The sequence below is a fragment of the Pipistrellus hanaki genome (genome assembly GCF_964339955.1).
Source record: "Pipistrellus hanaki genome assembly, chromosome: 1".
NCBI classification, from domain to species: domain Eukaryota; kingdom Metazoa; phylum Chordata; class Mammalia; order Chiroptera; family Vespertilionidae; genus Pipistrellus; species Pipistrellus hanaki.
The window spans coordinates 95601640-95614989 of NC_140503.1; the positions used below are offsets into that span (position 1 = coordinate 95601640).

The following is a 13350-nucleotide window of genomic DNA, read 5'->3' on the forward strand; positions in this document are numbered from 1 at the left end:
GGGGAGCAATTAGATGTTGATCAGGCTGGCAGGGGAGTGGTTAGGGGGTGATCGGGCTGGCAGGCAGAAGCAGTTAGGGGCAATCAGACAGGCAGGCAGGTGAGTGGTTGGCAGCCAGCAGTCGGATTATAAGAGGGATATCCCAGATCGGAGAGGGTGCAGACTAAGCTGAGGGACACCCTTCCAGTGCACAAATTTCATGCACTGGGCCTCTAGAGTGTGTGTGTGTGTGTGTGTGTGTGTGTGTGTGTGTGTAAAATCCTAAGCAACCATTGCAACCAAAATAACTGAACGGATGACCAAACAGGCTATATGGGGCGACCAGGCAGGCCGACCAAACGACTGAATAGCAGGCTGTGTGGAGTGACCAGGCTGTCAGGGGAATTAGTGAGGGCTGACCAAACGACTGAGCAGCGGGCTGCATGGGGAGACCAGGCCAGCAGGGAGGGTAGTGAGGGATGACCAAACGACTGAACAGCAGGCCGACAGGGGAGGCAATGAGGGGTGATCAAACAACTGAATAGCAGGTTGTGTGGGGTGACCAGGCTGGCAAGGGGGCAGTTATGGGTGACCAGATTGGTAATGGGGGGTAGTGAGGGGCGGCCAGACTGGCAGAGGGGGACAATCAGGGGCAACCAGGCTGGCAAGGGAAGGGCAGTTGTGGTGACCAGGCCATTATGGGGGGCAGTTAGGGGTGATCAGACAGGCAGTTAGGTAAGCATTTAGGAGCCAGTGGTCCCAGATTGTGAGAGGATGTCTGACTGCTGGTTTAGTCATACGTCCCCCGAGGGGTCCCGAATTGTAGAGGGTGCAGGTTGGGCTGAGGGCATCCCCCCCCCTTGCATAAATTTTGTGCACAGGGCTGCTAGGCCTATATAATAAAGAGGTAATATGCAAATTGATTCTCATGCCGTAATGCTGTCATAAGATGTGGGCATGCACAGCAGGTACAGGGCCAGTGGCTGGTCCGCGCAGCTTCCACCGGGGTTCCTGCAGCCCCACGGGGGCACAGGGGTCTTGGTGGCCACTCTATGGCCTGGAGAAGGGCATCAGAGCGGCACTCCAAGACTTGCGGCTGTCCCATCGTGCACTGGCCACATGCGGCGGGACTCTGGGACTTGAGGTGGTGCTATGGCATGGGAGGTTTGGGGGGCGAGGGGTCCCAGGTCTTGCGCGATTTCATGTAACGAGTCACTGGTATTATTATAAATATGAAAATAAATGCTCTCCTTAACATTGAGAAATATAATCAATCATTGTTAGCGTTTTGGTGTATATTCTCTAGTCATCTGTGTGTGAATATGATAGAGTGCACATATATTATTTCATGATTTTGAGGTCTTCTAGAGTTTTTATGATTCCTGTGCTGAAATTCTTTTCTTCCTTGCCTAAGTGGTAGTCTAAAGCAAAGTTTCCTTCTGCCTCCCCTTCCCTCCCTTTAGGAACTGGCTCACTGACCTCCACACAGGCCTTTTTCTTAGCATTCTGGTCCTGCACAGTCAAAACAATAGATCTCCATTGTCTGTAGATAATAAATTTGCAATTCTGAGGACCTTCAGCCTGGGTCCTGAAGCCTCCAAAGTAACGTTGGATTTATGAGGTTTTGGAATTAGAGTCCAACAAAAACTAGGTTTTAGTGGGTTAGAGAAAAATAAGAGGAAGTAGAAATTGCAAGTATAGATTCCTCAAGGAATGTTTTTGCGAAATAACAGAGAAAGATGGGTCTGTGAGACAAAGAAGAGATCTGGGGTGTGGGAAAGTTTTGTGTGTTTTGAACAAAATAGAAGGGGGAGATAGAGACTTGTGAAGGCTGCATCACAGAACTAGAGAAAGCCCGTGGTTTACATTTATAGTCCTTAACTTTTTTCAAAATCTCAAATCTATCAACTGTTGATATTCATTAAATCTAGATAGCAAGTTCATGAACTTGCTATATTATTCTGGTTTTTAAAATATTTAATAAAAAATAAATTATGCCCTACCTTGCTTGGCTCAGTGGATAGAGTTTCAGACTGCAGACTGAAGGGTCCCGGGTTCGATTCCAGTCAAGGGCACATGCCCAGGCTGCGGGCTTAATCCAGTTGGGGGTGGGGTGTGCAGAAGGCAGCAGATCATTGATTCTTTCTCATTATTGATGTTTATATATATATATCTCTCTCTCCCTCTCTCTCTCCCTCCCTCTTTTCCTCCCTCCCTCCCTTTCTCAATGAAAATATATTTTAACAAATAATAAAAAAAATAAATTGTGGTTTTCACCTAGTAGGAATGTTAAGAAATTAAGAAATAATCTGTATGTGAGTTCATTGATTATTTTGGTTAAATAAGAGTTATCCTCGCCCTAGGTAGTTTGGCTCAGTGGATAGAGTGTTAGTCCACTGACTGAAAAGTTCTGGGTTCAGTTCTGGTCAAGAGCACATACCTCGGTTTCAGGCTTGATCACATCCACCATGGTTGAGGCACATGTGGGGCGCAACCAATCAATGTGTCTCTCTCATATTGATGTTTCTCTCTCTGTCTCACCCGCTCCCTTCTACTCTCTAAAAATCAATGGGAGATTATCCACGGGTGAGGATTAACAACAACAACGGAAGAGTTATCTTCTATGTTATGCATAGATCATGATTTTTTGATGAATTAGGACACAGTTCTCAGCAGTCAAAATTTTCTAAACATCATTACCAACTTAGACTTTTATGATGCCTGAATTTGTTCATTTATGATTAGTCTTTATTATTATTATTATGCAATATTATATAATAGAAGGATTAGAAAATCAAACTAAAATCTTTTTTTTAAGATATATTTTATTGATTTTTTTTTTTTTTACAGAGAGGAAGAGAGAGAGATAGAGAGCTAGAAACGTCGATGAGAGAGAAACATCGACCAGCTGCCTCTTGCACACCCCCTACCAGGAATGTGCCCGCAACCAATGTACATGCCCTTGACTGGAATCGAGCCTGGGACCTTTCAGTCTGCAAACCGACGCTCTACCGCTAAGCCAAACCAGTTTCGGCCAAACTGAAATCCTTATCCTATAATGTATGCTAAAAGTGATTGACTCTTCTGAATAATTCCAGGTGTCATTGTATTTACTTGTCACTTATTTCATTTTATTCAAACTGAAGCACTAAATTCTCAGAAATTTTAAATGATATTTAGTTTTATATAAAGAGAAATCTTTAATATTTTCTTTTTTACATGCTCAAATTATTAAATAGTGTGAAAACAAAAGGTGTGATAAAAAGATTTAATCATTTTGCCAAGACTGGTTTGGCTCAATGGATAGAGTGTTGGCTTGGGAACTGAAGGGTCCCGGGTTCAATTCCGGTCAAGGGCATGTACCTTGGTTGTGGGCATATCCCCAGTAGGGGGTGTGCAAGAGGCAGCTGATCGATGACTCTCTCTCATCGATGTTTCTAACTCTCTATCTCTCTCCCTTCCTCTCTGTACAAGATCAATCAATAAAATATATTTTTTTAAAAAAGATTTAATCATTTTGATCCTTTGCATCTGGTCTTTTACTAATAGTAATAGTGTTGCTGGTGGAAATGGGGTCCTTTCACGGAGTCACAAAAAAAGCATTTTGAGAAACTCAGGCATGGGAAGATGAGATGTAGTGATAAGGTTTATTAGATTAGAAATAGCCCTCACTGGTTTGGCTCAGTGGATAGAGTGCTGGCCTGTGGATTAAAGGGTCCTGGGTTCGATTTCAGTCAAGGGCACATGCCTCAGTTGCAGGCTCCTCCCCAACCTGGGCTCTGATCAGAGCATGTGCAGGAGGCAACCAATCAATGTGTTTCTCTCACATAGATATTTCTCTCTGACTTTCCCTCTCTCTTCCATTCTCTCTAAAATCAATGGAAAAATATCCTTGGGTGAGGATTAAAAAAAAGAATAGAAATAGAAGGCTGCCCCAGGTTCCCAGGCTCTCATCTTCTTTGGTCCTACTGTCTTCATCAAGCCCAGAGGAAAGGCCAGCGCCCACAAATTCTGTGCCTTTGATTCAGTTCATCCCGGAGCTTAGTCTAGTTCAGCCTTAGTTCCTCCAGTTAGTGTCTAGTGTCATTTCTATCCTCTCTTCCTCCCAATTACACTCCAGCTGGAGCTACATTGCCTAGCAGCTGCTAGGCCCACATGACTACTACTGAGAGAACATGTGAACAAACACTTGTTACAGGACCATAGAGAGAGCTTGCCTTTGTTAAGATTGGATTATATTGTCTCGGGTTTGGAAAGGAACAGGTGCTCTTGCAAACTGTACTATCAATTTCCTAATCCTGCCCAGGCTGATGTTGGGCCCTCTCCCTAACCAATCCCATTTCCTAGATCTTTTGGGGTTCTGGGTCCCATATCCAATCTGATCCTTTCCCCAGGCTAGACAAACAGGTCTTTATGGTTGCCATCTGGCTCCAACTCCATATGTCTCCGAGTAGAAGCACTTCCTCCTGTGCTATCTTGTCTTTTACTGGGCATGTGCCCAGTAGAGGAATTTCCTCTTTATTGTTTTTTTCCTGTGCCCCCTCCCACTTCCAGTACAGCCAGTGAACTAGTTGTACCCTGGGGAGATTGGAAAGCCGGCCCTTCCTTCCCACAGAGGGACGGGAGGGGTATTAATCCCCTCGATGGCATAATGCTATGACCTCCTGAGGTGTCTGAAGTTGTAACTTCCACACTTAATTAGGCTTTATTGTCTGATTTAGCTCCCTAGTTTATTATGCTTAATAGTGTCTGATTTCCTTTGCTTCTTACTTTATTTATAACTAGTTACCTACACTAACAGTAGTGGTTTTGAGTACTCTGGCCATTCCAAAGCATCTGCTAGTCAAGTTTACCCTGCACATCATCACAAGATCTGTAAACTTGAGCTTGCTCTTGGCTGACAGACCTCTGTTCTACTAACTGATTGTGGGAGGCAGTAGTGCTCCAAGGAAAGTTGGAGTTTTCAGTTTTTCTGTTTTATAACTTCGAAGCTATAAATGGAGCCTTTCTCTTCTATTTGTATTCAAAGTAAATAGAAGTCACTGTGATGATAATATGAAAGAGATGGAATTAGGAGATGCCATTGTAGGGACTAAAGTTCTGCCACCCAGAAGCTGCTTTTTGGGATATTGATTTTAAGCCATTTATTATAAAAATAGAGGTCCGGTGCATGAAATCCGTGCATGGGGGTGTGTGTGTCCCTTAGCCCAGCCAGCGCCCTCTCCAATCTGGGACCCCTCGAGGGATGTCCAACTGCTTGTTTAGGCCCGATCCCGGTGGGAAGTCAGATATCCCTCTCACAATCCAGGACTGCTCTGAACCACTCGCTTGCCTGCCTTCCTGATTCCCCCTAACTGCTTCTGCCTGCCAGCCTGATCACCCCCTAACCCCTCCCTTGCCAGCCTGATTGATGCCTAACTGTTCCCCTGCCAGCCTGTTTGCCCCTAACTGCCCTCCCCTGCTGTCCTGGTCACCCCCAACTGCCCTCCTCTGCTGGCCTGATCCCTCCCAACTCCCCTCCCCTGCTGGCCATCTTGTGGCAGCCATTTTGTGTCCACATGGGAGTGGCCATCTTGTGTGTTGGTCAATTTGCATATTGCCTCTTTATTATATAGGACAAGACTCAGAAAGAAACTTATGCCCTCTTCCCTTTCCTGCCCAGGAAAATTCAGGAAGAGAAACCTGCTTCAGGAAGATCTTAGGATGCTGACTCAGCCTGTTTGAATTATGTGTGATAAACTGAACAGCTTTAGGCAAGCACCTGTTAGCTAGATACTCTCTATGTCCCATTGTTAGAGAGCTAATAAGGATTTTCTTCCCTGTGTGGTCTGCATTTCCTCAACTATAAATCACCCATTCTCACTTCTGAAATCTAGTACCCATTTATTCCCCACCCCTTTTCTCCTTTGTCCAAAATGTTTATATACCCAAGTTGCCTCACTGTCTTTGGGATTTTTATGTATTGATCATGAATTCCCCATGTGCATGTATTAAACTTTGATTTTTCCCCCCTGTTAGTTATTGGCTCAGCCAGATGAACTTAGAAGGTAGGAGGAAAAGTATTATTATTATTTTTTTATCCCCTACATCATAAATAAACCCTGGGGTGGCAAATCGTTGAGGTTAAATATTGTGACAGCTTTTTAAAAATATATGTGCTTTTATTGATTTCAGAGACAAAGTAAGAGGGAGAGAGACATAAAAACATCAATGATGAGAGAGATTAATTGATCAGCTGCCTTCTGCATGCTCTAGCCTCAGAATCAAGCCTGAAACCTGGGCATGTGCCCTGACTGGGAATCGAACCCTGACCTCCTGATTCATAGGTTGACTCTCAATGGCTGAGCAAGACTGTGATGGCTTTCTTTCCACAGGTTTTTTTTTTTTTTTTTTAATGTTGATATACTTTTAATTTAGCTGGTATCTTATTTGTTAAGTATATGTATTGATATATTAAGACTAGATTCCCATTCCCCTTCCCCTTGGAAAAACTCTTGGTAATAATTTGGAGAATCTGCCGAAACCGGTTTGGCTCAGTGGTAGAGTGTCGGTCTTCGGACTGAAGGGTCCCAGGTTCGATTCCGGTCAGGGGCATGTACGTTGGTTGTGGGCACATCCCCGGTAGGGGGTGTGCAAGAGGCAGCTGGTCGATGTTTCTCTCTCATCGACGTTTCTAGCTCTCTAACTCTCTCCCTTCCTCTCTGTAAAAAAATCAATAAAATATATTTTAAAAAATAATAATAATTTGGAGAATCTATTTTAAATAACCAAACCAGGAGGAAACCCTTTCCCAAAGCTAAAATGGTGAAAAACCAAGTGACTACATACAAGCAGTTTTAAAACAGTCACACATATTCTCTAGATATAATATAATCTTTTTTTAATTTTTTAAAAATAAATCTTTATTGTTCAGATTATTACAAATGTGATCCTCTTTCCCCCCTCAATTGCTCCCCTCCAACAGGTTCCCACCCCACCCTCTCCTCTTTCCCCACCCCCCATTATCCTCATCCATAGGTGCACAGTTTATGTTCAGTCTCTTCCCACACCCCCACCCCCCACTCCTCTTTTCTCTGAGAATCATCAGTCCACTCCCCTTCCATACCTCTGATTCTATTATATTCACCAGTTAATATTGTTCATCAGAATTTTTAATTCCCTTGGTTTTTAGATTCACTTGTTGATAGTTACGTATTTGTTGATCATAATTTTTATCTTTATCTTCTTCCTCTTCCTAAATACCCCCCTTTAGCAATTCATATAATTCTGGTTTGGTGGTGATGAACTCTTTTAGCTTTTTTTTTATTTGTGAAGCTCTTTATCTGTCCTTTGATTCTGAGTGATAGCTTTGCTGGGTAGATTATTTTTGGCTGTAGGTTCTTGCTATTCATCACCTTGAATATTTCTTGCCATTCCCGTCTGGCCTGCATGGTTTCTGTTGAGAAATCAGTTGACAATCGTTTGGGTGCTCCTTTATAGGTAACTACCTGCTTTTCTCTTGCTGCTTTTAATATTCTCTCTTTGTCTTTTGCTCTTGGAATTTTAATTATGATGTGTCTTGGTGTGGTCTTCTTTGGATTCCTTTTGTTTGGGGTTCTTCGGGCTTCCTGGACTTGTAAGTCTATTTCTTTCCCCAGGTGGGGGAAGTTTTCTGTCACTATTTCTTCCAGTATTCTTTCGGTATCTTGCTCTCTCCCTTCTTCTGGAATCCCCATAATTCTGATGTTGGTTCGCTTGAAATTGTCCCAGAGGTTTCTTACACTATCTTCAACTTTCTGGATTCTCTTATCTTCTCCCTTCTGCAGAGGAGGTCCTCTGGCTCTTTGTGTTCTAAATCTTTGTCTTGATTCTTGCGATCTTCCAGTCTGTTTTTAGGACTTCGTATAATATTTTTTATTTCAGACAATGTTTTCTTCATTTCTAGTTGATCCCTTATTATTTCTAGTTGCTCTCTTTTCATATCCTCATAGGTCTCATTTATTTTATCAGCCTTTTTTAGGATATTGTTGAATAACCTTATAACTGAAGTTTTGAACTCAATGTCCAATCTTTTCCTCCATCTCCTTCCTTTGTGTCCTTCCTCTTGTCTGCATTTTAGTTGTTTCCCTGATTTGATGGAATAGCTTTGTGTGCTAGGTCTTCTGGTAGAGCCCAGTAGCACAGCCTTCCCAGTTACCTGCAGTGGACAGTCTTGGTGTAGCCCTTTGTGGGCTGTGTGTACAGTCTTGTTGTTAAGCCTTGCTTATTGTTGGTATCACTGGGAAGTGCTGATCTCCAAGCCAATTGGCTGTGAGGATCAGCAGTGTCTCAGCTAGGAGGGCTTCTGTACTCCGCTTGGTTAGGGTGGAGTCTCGGGGTGGCGCAGACAATCTTTGGTTCCCTATCAGTCTCGCCCCTGTGGGAGCACATTGACCACCAGAGGGAAGCTCCTGCTTTGAGTGTCTGCCCCCTGAGGGTCAGTTCTTATTATAGTGACTGGTTGTTCTGCCATTTGGTTGATTTGCATATTAGCCTTTTAATATATAGGATAATCACAAAACTGCATTGGAATTTGTGTTAGTGTTTGAGAGATAGTTAAATATTTTCTGTCATCTATCTTATATAATAAAGAGGCAGTATGAAAATTGACCCTCATACCCTTGCACAAGATGGCCACCCCCATGTGGTCAAAGATGGCCACCACAAGATGGCTGGCAGGGGCAGGCAGTTAGGGGGACCAGGCCTGCACGGGAGGGCAGGTGGGGGCAAGATCTGGCCTGCAGGGGAGGGCAAGTGGGATCAACCGGGCTGGGAGAGGGGGGGCAGTCGGGTCAGCTGGGGAGGAGGTAGGCATCGATCAGGTTGGCAGGGGAGTGTTAGGGGGTGTTTGAGTGGGCAGGCAGAAGTGGTTAGGAGCACTTAGGCAGGCAGGCAAGCGGTTGGGAGATAGTAGCCCCGGATTGTGAGAAGGATGTCCGACTGCTGGTTTAGGTCCCATCCCTGTAGAATCAGGCCTAAACTGGCAGTCGGACATCCCTTGAGGGGTCCCATATTGGAAAAGTTGCAGGCTGGGCTGAGGGACACCCCCCATGCATGAATTTCGTGCACCGGGCCTCTAGTGTGTGTGTGTGTGTGTGTGTGTGTGTGTGTGTGTGTGTGTGTGTGTGTAATGCCTAAGCAAACAAATGACTCGTTGTTATGACGCGCACTGACCATCAGGGAGCAGATGCTTAATGCAGAAGCTGCCTCCTGATGGTCAGTGCGCTCTCGCAGCAGGAGCACTGCTCAGCCAGAAGCCGAGCTCATGAGCATAGCTGCATCGGTGTGAGCTACTCCCGCCTCTGTGGCAGCGCTACCGAGCAGCAATAGGTGCGGTGGGGCCAGGATGAGTGGAGCAGTGCCTGGCCCTGCTTGGGCTTCTCCCCGGCTGCCTGACATTTCCTGCACTGCTACATCCCTCAGGGGATGTCAGATTGCTGGTTTTGGCCAGTTCCTGAGGGGTCCCAGGTTGCAAGAGGCCACAGGCCAGGCTGAGGGACTACATCAGTGCATGAATCCATGCACCAGCCCTCTAGTTTATAATGATTTTCTTTGAGGTTTGGATTTTTTCGTTTGATGTTAACATTCTTAATTTTAGTAATGGTTAGTTTGTCACTAGCTATAATGGGAAAATAACTGGGTGTAAATGCAGTTATTCTTTTTATCCTTAGGTTTTTCTCTACTAAAAGTAGGAGAACTGTTACTTAGGGGTATAGAGTTTCAGGTTTGCAATATGAATATGCTTACTACTGAACTGTAAATTTACTGATGATAAATTTTATGTTATTTTTTAATGTGAGTTTCATGGGATTCTTAAATATATATTTTTATTGATTTCAGAGAGGAAGTGAGGGGGAGAGAGATAGAAACATCAATGATGAGAGAGAATCATGCCCCTTTCTGGGGATCGATCCTGCAACCTGGGCATATGCCCTTGACCAGAATTGAACCTGAGACCCTTTGATTTGCAAGCTGTTGCTGTATCCACTGAGCCAAGCTGGCTAGGGCTCTATTTTGTATTTTTTACTACAATAAAAACAGAACAACAATGAAAGAGTAGACAGGACATTGGGATATGAAAAAGGGCAACATTTTAATAGTTTCTTCTTTGAATAAAATTCAGAGATTATTTATCTTGTTTAATTTTTTGTTACTACAACCATTGTAAACCTCATACTGTTAAAGGAATTACATTTGGAAAGCATGGGCTTTGGGAAATTTTCACTTTATTGATTAATTATGATGACATTTTAATAGTGCCTTTCAGAGTTTTCTTAAGCTCTATCAGAGATAAAACACTGTTGTTCTCCAAAAAGCCAGGGGAGAGAAAAGCCTGGTTATGGTATTGCATGTATTAAGCAACAATATAAGATGAAGACAATGCAAATAGAAATAGTTCAGGAAAAATGTTTTCCTTTAAAAAGGTATATTTTATGTAGCAGAAGACCTCTTTTTTTGCAGACTCAATGAAATATTTTAATGTAATTAAAAATTTAACGTAAAATTAACAATAAAAAAAATAAAATTGAGCATTCATTGAATACTCCATATTTTCCAGGCACTTTTCTAAGTGCTTTACATGCATTGACTTTATAGAAAAGGGGAATAGAGGGATCATATCTCAACATGATAAAGACCATATAGGATAAGCCTACAGTGAATATCATACTCAATGGGCAAAAATTAAAACCATTTTCCGTAAGAACAGGAGCAAGACAAGGATGTCCACTTTCACCACTCTTATTCAACATAGTACTGGAAGTCCTAGCCACAGTGATTAGACAAGAAGAAATAAAAGGCATCCAAATTGGAAAGGAGGAAGTAAAACTCTCATTATTTACAGATGGCATGATATTGTACATAGAAAACCCTAAAGACTCCACCAAAACACTACTAGATTTAATAAACGAATTGGGCAATGTAGCAGGATACAAAATCAACACCCAAAAATTGATGTTTTAAACACCAATAATGAATTCTCAGAGAGAGACTAAACAAGCAATCCCATTTACCATTGCAATAAAAAAAATTAAGAAGAATAAACTTAACCAAGCAGGCAAAAGACCTATATTTGGAAAACTAGGATGTTGAAAAAAGATATAAACATATGGAATTATATATTGTGTTCATGAATTGGTAGATCGACATCATTAAAATGTCCATACTACCCAAGGGTTTCTATAGATTCAATGCAATCCCTATTAAAATACCATCAGCATATTTCACAGATCTAGAGCAAATACTCCAAAAATTTATATGGAACCAAAAAGATCTTGAATAGCTGTAGCAATCTTTCGAAAGAACAAAGAGGTATCAAATCTCAGATTTCAAATTGTACTGCAAAGCCACTATAATCAAAACAGCCTGACACTGGCACAAGAACAGGCATATATGTCAATGGAACAGAACAGAGACCTCAGAAATCGACACATGTCATTATTTTCAATTAATATTTGGCAAGAAGACAAGAGCATACAATGGAGTCAAGACAGCCTCTTCAATAAATGGTGTTGGGCCCTACCCAGTTTGTCTCGGTGGGTAGAACATCGGCCTGTGAACTGAAAGGTCCCAGGTTTGATTCCTGTCAAGGATACATGCCCGGGTTGTGGGCTTAATCCCCAGTGGGGGACTTGCAGGAGGCAGCTGATCTATGACTCTCTCTCATCATGAATGTTTCTTTCTATCTCTCTTCCCTCCTCTCTTGAAATCAATAAAAATCTATAAAAAACAAGCAAACAAACAAACAAATAAATGGTGTTGGGAAAATGAATTGATAAAAGTACATTGTTTTTCAAAGCGTAAAGAACTCCTAATTTTAATATGTCCTCAAATGATCAGTGCTGGTTATTGGAAGTATTATCAAAATAGATTCTAATTAAGAATGACTTGATTCATGTATATATATGTGTGTAGGTATTTTCTTGACTTCAGAGAGGAAGGGAGAAGGGGAGAGAGAGAGAGAAACATCAGTGATGAGAAAGAATCATTGGTTGGCTGCCTTTTGTATGCCCCATCTGGGGATCGAGCCCACAACCCAGGCATGTGCCCTGACTAGGAATCAAACCGTGACTTCCTGGTTCATAGGTTGACACTCAACCAATGAGCCACACTGGCCAGGCAAGAATGACTTGATTCTGATATTTGTTTTGATTCAAGAGGGGAATTTTTTAAAAAGAGACATAATATTCAGCTATTTATATTAACAATACCAGGAACGGGGATCTACTTTCCCCTTTTTAAATTAAATATAGATTTTAGATCTTATTTGTTTATGTTTTACACATACAAAAAGGATTTGGGGCAATAATATCTTCATGTAGTTCTCTTTAGAATTTTAACATTGGAGTTATAAAATTATCAGTAAATGTCTTTTAAAAAATATATTTTATTGATTTTAGAGTGGAAGGGAGAGGAAGATGAGAAAATCATTGATTGGCTGCCTTCTGCACGCCCCCTACTGGGAACTGGGCCTGCAGCCCAAGCAAGTGCCCTTGGCTGGAATCAAACCTGGGACCCTGTAGTCTACAGGCCAACGCTCTTTTCATTGAGCCAAACCAGCTAGGGCTCAATAAATGTTTTTAATTGATATTCTCAAAGTAAAATTAAGTAAAATTTAACTGCATTGATTTTGCAATTTGTTAGCCACATTGTTAAAAAACAACAACACTCATTGGGGAAAAAAGCTGCTAAAGACACTAAAATGAGACCAACTCTACATTTTTTAATTTTGTGTTTATTTTCATTTAGCACAATTAAATAAGACTTTAAAAACAAATTAAAATATTTTGCATCTTTATTCAAGTGTTCACATTTATAATATTGTTTTCCACCTTAAAATGTTTGAAATATTCTTTTTAATACTTCTATGGAAGAAACAGAGTCCTTTGAGAATACTGTCTTTTTTTTTTTTTTTTTTAATATATTTTATTGATTTTTTACAGAGAGGAAGAGAGAGGGACAGAGAGTTAGAAACATCAATGAGAGAGAAACATTGACCAGCTGCCTCTTGCACACCCCCTACTGGGGATGTGCCCGCAACCAATGTACATGCCCTTGGCCGGAATCGAACCCGGGACCCTTCAGTCCGCAGGCCGACGCTCTATCCACTGAGCCAAACCGGTTTCGGCGAGAATACTGTCTTAATACACAGAAATCAAGATAGTTTTCCAACTTCTTGCTTGCTTTGTTAATGGATTTTCATTGTAGTTTTGTCATCAAAATAGGTAATTGTATATAGCTTTGATTTGTCAGCAGCAGAGTTGATAGCAAAATCTGTTATATTGTGAACTCACATTTTTTCCCCCACCCCTTATTAACTGTTTTAAATGCAGGCCCACTACATGTGACATTTGC

General features: G+C 41.9%; 1 protein-coding gene across 10 annotated transcripts in view; it reads left to right on the forward strand.

Annotated features, from left to right (window-relative positions):
* The window catches only part of CREM (cAMP responsive element modulator), a 98476-nt gene that overhangs the window by 32317 nt on the left and 52809 nt on the right, over nucleotides 1–13350 (forward strand). The window lies entirely within an intron of this gene.